At 35.9% G+C, this 10,979-nt stretch overlaps 1 pseudogene; it reads left to right on the forward strand.

The window, feature by feature from the left end:
• Positions 1-443: 443 nt before the first annotated feature.
• On the forward strand, positions 444-5,829 carry LOC112741553 (stilbene synthase 3-like; annotated as a pseudogene).
• The last annotated feature ends 5,150 nt before the right edge of the window (positions 5,830-10,979 follow it).

A 10,979-nucleotide genomic window follows, 5' to 3' on the forward strand; every position in this document is an offset into this window, starting at 1 on the left:
TATACACTAAATATGTTTACATTTATATTATATATAATAAAAATAGATAACAGATAATAAATAATAGATAATTGAAAGCATAAATAATATACAAATAAAATTAAAATATAAAAAATAGAAGGCAATAAAAAATTTCTCCAATAAATCACTGAATAAGAGAGTGATGTCCCCTAATAGAAATTTCCTCCCCGAGCCTCCAAATTATTGGTCCAGAATTGCAGCGGGTTTATCCTTTCAAAGTCAGAGAACATCGTTTTCGAAGTTATTCTTTGAGAACATCATTTTTGAAGTTAACTAAATAAATAATAATCGTTGTCACTATCACGACACTTTTGAGTTGATGAGCACGTTTTCTATATCCATTTAATTCCACATATGCCCCTACTCTCAAGCATATAAATATCCCCCACCCCCTGCCTAAGTCTTCATCAAATCAAAATACATTTGTTTTTCCAAAGAACATATCTGAGCTTATAGCTATCCCAAAGAACTTAGCTAAGAAAACATGGTGGCTGTGAATGACATCCGCAAGGTTCAACAAAGGGCAGAAGGCCCAGCAACCGTGTTGGCGATTGGTACAGCGAATCCACCAAATTGTGTTAATCAGAGTACATATGCAGATTATTATTTCAGAGTAACCAATAGCGAACACATGACCGACTTAAAGAAAAAATTCCAACGTATTTGTAAGTATTGTTATCAAATATTTTAATGTTGTTTAATTTACTATTTATCAACCTAAAATTCATCATTTTACTTTGATATTAATTATTGATACATAACAATTAACATATTATACCGTGTACCATAATATGATATATATCCAACTCATAATAACAACAATAACTACTTAACAAGTTACTATTTCCCTATGTTCCTAAACATACACAAATTTATTCTTGTCATATATACTTTCTTGATCTTTCACATACTTATTTATTTACTCATATATAACTAGATTTAATACATTATATCCATAATTAAATTTGGATAAACTATTTAAATCAAACCTGAAAGTTTAAATTAAATCACTACATGAATAACTTGAAAGGTTTGATATGCAAAATGATCGGAATTTAAAATGTAAAAACCCATTTTTTTTTATATATAAGTGAATGATGTTTTAAACTTGAAAAAGAGTATTGATGGATGTGAATTATATATCATTTTAGGTGAGAGGACAATGATCAAGAACCGACATATGTACTTAACAGAAGAAATATTAAAAGAGAACCCCAACATGTGTGCATACAAGGCATCGTCGTTGGATGCAAGGGAAGACATGATGATCAGGGAGGTACCAAGGGTTGGAAAAGAGGCTGCAACCAAGGCCATCAAGGAATGGGGCCAGCCAATGTCTAAGATCACGCATTTGATCTTCTGTACCACCAGCGGCGTTGCGTTGCCTGGCGTTGATTACGAACTCATCGTACTCTTAGGGCTCAACCCATGCGTCAAGAGGTACATGATGTACCACCAAGGTTGCTTCGCTGGCGGAACTGTCCTTCGCTTGGCTAAGGACTTGGCTGAAAATGTAAGATCCGGTTAATTAACGGCTAATTAACCCATAAATGAGAATTTATTCTAGAAAGCCAAAAATGTTATTTTTATGGCTTAATATGATAGAGGAAATTGAGACGAGAATTTCGGTACCAATTTTATAGAAATCGGACCAAGATTGGACCGAACGGGCCAAACCGGGCCAACCGGACCCAAAGTGGGCCCTTGGCCCAACTAAACTAAACCAAAACCCTAGTTTTCAGCACTCTCTCTCCTCATTTGAGACACTAAACACGCTGAAATGGAGGCCATGGAGGGAAGAACACTCTCTCAAGTTCTATCTCTCACTTGATCTTCAAACCACCATAACTTTTGATCTAGAGCTCCGATTGCCGCTCCGTTTGCGGCCACGCGTTCACCGCGGAGAGCTCTACAAAACCCATACAATTAATCTTGAGGTAAGCCACGTTTTACTGTTCGAAATTCCAGCCCTTGATTTCGAGTTTCATGAGTAAAAATGTTGAGATTTTGGGTTCTTTGATGTTATAGGACCCAACTCTCTTGAAGGAGAAGGTTAATATTGTCTCTTTGGACCTTGGGTGTGGTAAGATTCTTAACCCTAGTGTAATTTGTTGTTCTATGAGGTTTGGGCATTGAGATGTTGTGTATAGGTATGATGATTGTGGCTTAGGTTGTGTATATGTGAATATTGGAGCTTGATTGGTGATTTTGGAAAGCTTGGAAGAGGGTTTTGTGTGATAAAATCTGTTCTTGGAGGTGTTGATACCTTGAGAGCTTGTGGACAAGTGGTTTGGAAGTGCTCCGGTTGAGCTTGGGAAATCGGCTAAGGTATGGTTTCGGTTTCCCGTATCTAATATGTAATGTGGTAGGAAATACTTAGACTAGAGGCCCTAAGATAGGCATTGAATTGATGATGTTGTGGAATGGTTGAGATATATGATGTGATTATATGTGTGATTATGAATATTGATGCCTTGATTGTGTGATATGTGAGAAAATGCATGTTGTGATATATGCTTGATGAATGATTGAGGTTGAATTGATGGGTGGTGCCATATTGTTGGTGAGTATGATGATTATGTATAATGATGGTTGATTGGAAATTGATATTGTTAGAAATTGGGATGAGAAGGATGTATGACATAATATTGTGTTTATCCTTTGGCCTTTTGATTGAGAAGTGTTAAAATGGTTGGAGGTAGTTTTGAGAATTTTGGTAAAATGTCAATGCGTGAGTTGAGGATGGATTGTTGTTGAATTTGGTACACTTTGATTGATTTCAAAGAAAAGGGATGAAATTGGCATGTTTTAATTGATTTTGAAAAGAGTTGAAAGTGGCTTGTTTTGAAAATGGCACTTTGTGGTTTTGAATGAAAATATGGTTTTTGGGCATACTTTGACGGGAAATAACTTGGACTACGGATCTTTGATTTTTGCCAATTCTGTTTAGAAATGAAATTAGATCCGGGATGTCCATGCCGTTCGAAGAACGGGTGAAAAATGATTTAAAATGAGAGAGTTATGACCGTCGGAAGATTGGGGGTTGAATCTGTGAATTCTGCAGCTTTTAACTTAGAAAATTTTTAGCAGAATGACCCCTCGCGCGTAGGCGCACTTGGCGCGTAGGCGCACTTGGCGCGTATGCGCCGTTCTTCGAGAAAGCATCATCCACGCGTGCGCGTGGAGTGCGCGTACGCGTGGCCCTGTTTTCATCCCAAAGTTGATTTTTGAGTTTTAAAAGCCAAACTTCATACTTCTAAGCCTCCAATCTCACCACTTATGTCTTAAATCATTATGATATGCCTAGCATGAGGAAAAGGGCTAGTGAATGTGGTAACTTGCGAGTGAAGCAAGGGAAAAATGAATGATCCATGAGGATCAAAGATGATTATGTGAGATGTGGAGGATGGCGGTGGAAGTGCTTGTTATGCCATGGGCCGAATGGCCATAATTGTTAATGAATTGGCTGGTTATGGATTTAACCGTGAGCCGGATGGCTGGATTATGCCGTGTGGCGGCGGAGCCATGTTTATGGCTAAGTATAAATGCATATATGCTGTTGAATGAATTGTGAATGTTGGCACTTCCACCATTGGAGATGAGGGTTTCCCTGGGTAGTAGCAATGGCTAGCCACCATGTGCTCCAGGTTGAGACTCGAAGCTCTGTTAACCCAATGTCGTAAGTGTGGCCGGGCACTGTGAAAGGCCCGGATGAGCTCGCCCCCATAAATATTCACCAGTGATGGTGATGGATAAATATTCACCAGTGAGGGTGATGGATATAGATCATGATTATGATCAAGTTTATGATGAGTATAACTCGAGTTGGGGATGCACGACAGAGGGACAGTCCAATGGTTAGCTACCAGGACTTGTCGGGTTGGCTCTATAACCGACAGATGATATCATCAGCCACTAGGGACAGGCATGCATCATAAGCATACTACATGAATTGTTTGAGATTGCCTATTTGACTGCATATTACTTGCTAATTGCCTAAATGCCTTATCTGTTCCTATTTGTAAATCTCTTGTCTGATATAACTGTGTTTGCTATATTATACTCCTGCTGGTGGTTGGGAGGTCTGAAGGAATTGGAAAGGGAAGTATTAGTTAGACTGAAGAATCTTTAGTCAGTTGCCACTTACGGTTTAGCTTGTTTATAAGCTTTGATATTATCTGGAGGAAGTTCTAGGATTGCCTTCGGCTTTCCTCTATTATTATGTATTATATATGTGGAAGCTGTTACCGTGCTGGGGACCTCTGGTTCTCACCCATGCGGATTTTGTGGTTTTCAGATGCAGGACGCGAGGCTTCTCGTTGAGGCATGCTGGAGACTTCTGGATTAGCGAAGATCCTTTGTTCTCGGGACTCTGTTTTGGGTTATATATCTTGTTTAGATACTTTTATCTCCATTAAATAATACAAACTGTGATGACTCCTTCTAGAGGGGATTTTGGAGAATAGGTTGTATGTATTTGTGTCCCTTTGGGTTTCCTTTGGGGTTTCCTTATTTTATTATATGTATATATTATTATGCTCGGACCGGTTATCTTCGCAGCCGGATCTTGAGTCTTGATATTCCCGTTTTTGACACTCTTTATATATATGATCTTGCGCTAGCTTATCCTTTGCTCGTTACGTTATCATTCGGAGTGTTGCGTTTTCGAGTTACGGTTTTTGTTTACCCCTTTTTCTTCAAAGGCTCCTAGTTATAATCAATTATTCATACTACTATACGTACTAAATTTTTGTTTTAGAGGTCGTAATACCTTGCCATCTCTGAATTATGACTTAAGCATAAGACTTTGTATGGTAGGGTGTTACATAAAACAACAAGGATGCCTGTGTGCTTATCGTTTGTTCCGAGAATACTGCAGTCACTTTCCGTGGTCCTAGTGACACAGACATGGATAGTCTTGTAGGGCAAGCATTATTTGCAGATGGAGCTGCTGCGATTATCATTGGTTCTGATCCTGTGCCAGAGGTTGAGAAGCCTATCTTTGAGCTTGTTTCGACCGATCAAAAACTTGTCCCTGGCAGCCATGGAGCCATTGGTGGTCTCCTTCGTGAAGTTGGGCTTACATTTTATCTTAACAAGAGTGTTCCTGATATTATTTCGCAGAACATCAACGAAGCACTCAGTAAAGCTTTTGATCCGTTGGGTATATCTGATTATAACTCAATATTTTGGATTGCACACCCTGGTGGACGTGCAATTCTGGACCAAGTTGAGCAGAAGGTGAATTTGAAGCCAGAGAAGATGAAAGCTACTAGAGATGTGCTTAGCAATTATGGTAACATGTCAAGTGCATGTGTATTCTTCATTATGGATTTGATGAGGAAGAAGTCCCTTGAAAGAGGACTTAAAACCACCGGAGAAGGACTTGATTGGGGTGTGCTTTTTGGATTTGGTCCTGGTCTTACTATTGAAACCGTTGTTCTCCGCAGCGTGGCCATATGATGCGTGTAGTTATATGTCTCTGCATGTATACGACTATGTTATTTTTTAATAATTTTCTTTTACTCGAAAATATGGGCCGGATTGGCCCATGTAGAATATTAGATGAGTGAAAACTTAGATAAAGATGTCTAAAGTTAATTCTTTATGCTTAAGAATTTAATATTAAAGTTTGTAAATGTTAGTAAAAAATTATATGAAATTCTTTTCAATTGAGCAACATGACACGTGCCAATATTTGAGTTGCATTTTCATCTATAAATACAGCTATAAGCACCTTCATGAGATTCCATTTAAGAAAAAGTCAAAAAGTATATATTAGGTATGATAGTACAAGGCTTGGGAGTATTGTGTTTGTAGTTTTTTATATTATCGTTTGTTTGAAGTATCTCATGCATTGGTATAATAATATAATGTTACTTTCTTGTGTAATTTTTAATATGTTACATTATTATACAAGCTTGAATATAATAAAATTAATCTTATAGAAACTCATGTCATCTTGTGTTGTAGCAAATACGTAATAAAATTCAATTTGATATATATTATTGTGTATTGTTCTATTTATAACTTGTGTTACACATTAAAGTAGCATATATAGTAGTTCAAATATATTAAGTATCAGGTTATCTGGTTTTATACCTCTACAACCAGAATACATTTAGAAAACAGTAGTATTTCTCGGAACTGCCGGTATCTACTACTTTTGAAATGAAATTCACCAAACTTGTATTTTAAACTCTTTATAATCAAACTCAAATTTCGAATGTCTAGTACAATTAAACAACCATAATTCTAAAAGAAATTTTTCGTCTTTTCAAAATTAACTTACATGGTATATGTTAGCCTTTTTAAAACTAAATTTAGATTTCTATTTTATAATACAAATTAAACAATTTTAATTAAAAAAATCACACTAAACTTTCATTTGCTGTTAGATTAATGACAATTAAATCTGAAGGAAATATTTCTTAGCGATCTATCGATCAACTGCTTCAACACATGAGAGAGACCCACCCGAAAGATAATGTAATCCGAAAAAACTTCTATGAAAACTACAAGAGATACACCGAATAGCGGCGGTTTTTTAGGGATTTGTGGCTGTTTTTAACAGCCGCAAAACGAAATTCCAGCGGTTCCACAAGCGTTGCCTATTAGGGGTGGAGATTTGATTTTGCTGCAGTTTTGGAAAACCACTGGCACAACCGCAGCTACTTGGTAAATAGGTTTTTTAAAAAAATTGTGACGATTTTAAACCTCTGCTATCCTGCACGTTGGTTTAAAAAAATTGTGGCAGTTTGAAACGGCCACAATCTGCTATATAAGATTATAAAAAAAATTTCAAGATAAAATGCAACAACACTCAGGAGTACTCACATTATTAGCATCCGGAAGCTGACTCAACCGTTAGTTTAAGAGAGGAATACCAGTCTCAAACAAGGGCAGAACCTCATCCCCAAAATAAAACCTCTCCTGCATGAATTTTAAATAAATAGTATAAAATAATAGAGTGAACAGATGCAACACATGGAAATGAAATCAAAGAAACTATACATATGTTGATATACAATGTTCAAAAAGCCACAAGCTACCATTTATAGTAATAAGTATCAACCATATCAGAATTCTTAGAAACATATAATATCCAGGAGTTCATCCTGTAGGATAGAAGTTTATATACTGTATGGCACCAAAAATTCAAAAAGCAAAATAAGTATATCAGCAAAAAACTTGATAATTATTCATAAAGACCTTAACTAAAGCAATTTTAGGTTTAATTCATTAGCAATACAAAACTGCAAAGCATGAATATCATACACTAACAAAATATAACCTACTACATCGTAATCACTAGAAATTATTTGCTTATTTTCATTACCATATATCAGCAACAATGCACCAAAGTTGTTAAAATGATAAAATTAATTGTAAGTTAGAAAATATTAGGTAGGTCAAGGGAATACCAAAACAATAAATCTCATCTTTTCCTCTTCTCCGTTATTAACCTCATTTTTGTTCTTGTTGCAAGCTTTCCTGAGCTTGCTAATTTGATCTGAAATTTTTGTTTTACCCTTTATGTTCTCTTACTGAAGCTTCAACTTCAAGCACTCGGCATCATATATTCCATTGAAGGCATAGAGAGAAGTTGAGAACTTTCTCTCATAATGGCTTTCATCATTGAAGGCTCATCATCACCACCATAGTTCTCTGCCTCCACAGGCTCCTCCATCTCTTCAACAATCTCAAAAGGTGAATACATAATCCTAATTTATTATCTTGAAGAGAAACTAACTTCAATGTGATGATGATAATTATTAAATCTACTTCTAATATGGTAGCAAAATAGCAAATTATAACAATGAAACTAAAGAAAGCTTCCTCCACCCACTAAAGATAGGTAGCTACCAATTTAGACTATGATACAAATGAAATACAATGTTGGAACTAGAAACACGTAAACATTAATAAATAGTAATAAGCCTCCAAATGGTATTTATAAATAATCTATTAGGAAAGTGAATCTACCCTCTCACCAAAATTTTACACCCCTAATTTTTTATTTTGATTCATAAATTCTATAAGAGAAAGGGATTATTTACACAACTAAATATCATTGGAAAGCAGAAGAATAATTTATAATTTATTTCCAAAAAATTACCAAGTCGAAACATGCATGTCTTTTGGACTGTAATATGTTTCAACTTTAGATCTTCTAATTTAACTCAAAGCCTGAAGATCTTTTTGCTTGTCCTTAAATTCGAGAAACTCACCCAACACATACTTATTGGCCTTTAGTTCCAACCTACCAGCCAAGAAGTTTATTTTATTAGTAAAGAAGCCTGATTTGGAAACATTAAATGATGCTAATGAGGTTCTCATGTGTTTCTTCTAGCTCTTTAGAATCATGTTTATCATTATCTAATACCTCATCCTCATCATTTAGAAATTAAAACAATGTTTTGTTCTCCCCTGTCAATAATATCATTATTGAAAATAACAGACTCTAAAATATTCCATTCCACCATATCAAGATTCACAATAGTAAACTTGGGTCTTTGGTTTTTACAAACTCTAATTTTTTCCTCTTATATATGAAAATATTAGAAGATATTAACATAGTTTATAGGAACAATTATAAGATTCAAAATCATACCATAATTTAGGATTAGGAAGTACAACTTTATAACATATGTATCCTTCAGGAAAATCTACTCCTCTTTGCTCAAGATATGATTCAATGATAGAAGCTTGCTTTCTTGCTTCTGCTACCTACATAGTCATGTTGCTCATTAAGAGCAAAATATGATTATACTTTAGTACAATCTTTTTTTCTCCTATAAAAAAATTTTTAGGGAAAAAAAGTTACCAATATTTATGCCATGAGTTGGCATTAAGAATAATAAGAACACATGTTAAAGGAAAAATTATTGTTTGCCAAAATTGGATGAATTAAGTTATGCCATCTTGCCAACCATTTTAACTTTTTCACTTCAACTTGCATAAAATATTGCCAATAGTTGGATCTTTAAGCCATAAATTGCATTGACGACCTTGGCCAATAGTGAAGATAGGATCACACATACTGGAGAAGAAAGAAAAACAAATATGATTAGTTCTAGATTGACATGACTAATGAAAACACAATCAGCTCAGTATTCTCCCCATTTTAAGCCTAAAAAAGCATAAGATACGTTACAATAGATGTCTCACTTACTCATGTCTAGCACCTATATCTTTTATGGTGAAATCACACACATCATTGCTTTTATCAAGTAATACAAAATCTTTGGCGCAAAGTCGACATTGATTCCATCCTATTGCATCCTACATAGTATTAAGTAACTGTGGCATGATATTGCAAGAAACAAAATTTTCTCCTGCTAGATCAATACAACAACAACCAAGCCATATCTCATTAGGTTGGGTGCACTAAATGGATCAAACATTACCATCAATGGTGTCCTTATCATAGATCATATCTGTATAGAACTTTAAAACATATTCAAAACACTTGGCATATTGTCGAACACTTGGCATGCAAAAGCATAAACAACACAAAATAGCACTAACAAGCATTCTTTACAACACTAATTCAAAATTCAGTACCAATGACATGAAAAATCAGCAGCATTTCGCAGTGATTCAGCAAAGCATCAGTCAACAATCCAAACAAATCAAAATTCAAACTCAAGAAGCTCTTAACAGCATGTTTAACTATGTATAAACTAAGATTAATTCTAATAAGAAAATCCTAATTCTAACCTAAACTCAACTAACAGTAGCAAATAATTCTAACTAAATCAAATTAACATTATAATCAACATATAACTAATCCTAAATTAACTAAAACAGAGAAAAAAAGGTGATTTGAGAACCTAAGTCGAATTAACACTAGAGTGGCTCTGTTCTGATTTTGCGGCTGGGAATGAGGGAGGCATGGGCAAGCTAGAGAGCCACAGGCCCACAGTGCGAGGTTGTAAGGAGGGGAAGAAGATGGTCGCGGCGGCGCTGGATGGTAGCCGGCATCGAGATAGAGAAGGCAGGAGACAGGGGAAGAGAAAGAGAGAAAGGGTTTTCGCGGTGGTTGTTCGGCGAAGGTGGAAGAAGAAGAAGATGAAGATGACGGCGGTGGTTCTGTGGTTCTGATGGAGACTCTGGGCGGTGATGAGCAAAAATGGCGCTGCGAGGGTGGTCGAAGAGAAGCTAGGGTTGGAAAAGAGGAAGTGATTCAGAGTTCAAAGCTCTTGACTTCTGGTCGAGTCAGTGACGGGACATTTGGAGGGCTCTCTTCTTGGTTTGATTTGCAGCCGTTGGGAAGCAAACCGCCGCTATCTTGGTTCTTTTTGTAGCAAAGTCCAAACCGATATCATAATCGCCGCTATCTAGCCAATTTTTGCGGCGGTTTGATAAACAGCCACTAATTAGCCGCCGCTATCTTCCGTGTTTGTCGTAGTGAAACTTAATCCGTCACCTTGTAGTTCTATTTTTATTATACATTATGATTCATAACTCGATTTTATTTGCCTTCATTCTATGTTTGTAACGGACGATCTTAATAACCATTATTCTGAGTTAATGACAAACGATCATAACATCAACTCTATTCATCAATTCTATGCCTATAAAGGCATCAATTCTTATATATCAAGAAGAACCACATGATAAGTTCTATTTCTTGTTTTATCATTCTATAATCATAAAATGCTTATACCTCTTAAACATTTACTAACTTGAGCGTCGGAGTGTCTTTTGCAGATACCCACCCACTGTGTTCTTTGACGTCTGAGTTATTCTCACTCCATTAAAAAAAGGCGTATTACAACAGTGCAAGAGACGAGCTATACCCCAGAAGTTCATCCACACAAGAACAATTGGTGCCCACAGTGGGGCTGGTAAACTAATTTCCTGCTCCACCGCGCGAATAGATTCAAAGAATTTGAATTATATTCAAATACTTGAATCAATTTTCAAATAACATTTACATATTTTAGCAATTT

This window comes from Arachis hypogaea, chromosome 14 (assembly GCF_003086295.3).
Source record: "Arachis hypogaea cultivar Tifrunner chromosome 14, arahy.Tifrunner.gnm2.J5K5, whole genome shotgun sequence".
Classification (NCBI taxonomy): Eukaryota; Viridiplantae; Streptophyta; class Magnoliopsida; order Fabales; family Fabaceae; genus Arachis; species Arachis hypogaea.